This window comes from Phalaenopsis equestris, unplaced genomic scaffold, assembly GCF_001263595.1.
Source record: "Phalaenopsis equestris unplaced genomic scaffold, ASM126359v1 Scaffold000769, whole genome shotgun sequence".
Classification (NCBI taxonomy): Eukaryota; Viridiplantae; Streptophyta; class Magnoliopsida; order Asparagales; family Orchidaceae; genus Phalaenopsis; species Phalaenopsis equestris.
Genome location: NW_018165209.1, coordinates 60,725 through 61,125, shown reverse-complemented (window position 1 = coordinate 61,125; position 401 = coordinate 60,725).

Genomic DNA, 401 nt, shown 5'->3' with positions numbered 1-401 from the left:
TTAGATCATTATGGAATGAATTATTCTCCAACACCTACTATGATGGAAGAGAATTCATCTGGGCAATTTGTGGATGTTCAACCTTCGTATGAGACTTTAAATGCTATTAAAAATAGACCCAACAACCCTTATTCAAACTATTATAACCTAGGTTAGAAGAAACATCCAAATTTTAATTGGAATAACAATTCTTCTACAAATCAACAATGGGCGAACAACCTAGTGAACCCATTAGGAAATTCATCCAACCAACGAAATGTTAATTATAGACCTTCTTATCCTCTAGGATTTAACAGGAACACTCAAATTAAGGAAAAGAAGTTGTCTACGGAAGAGATGATATTAAACATGGGTCAACAATTGCAGAATCAAGGAAATCAATTACAAATTCAAGGAAATCA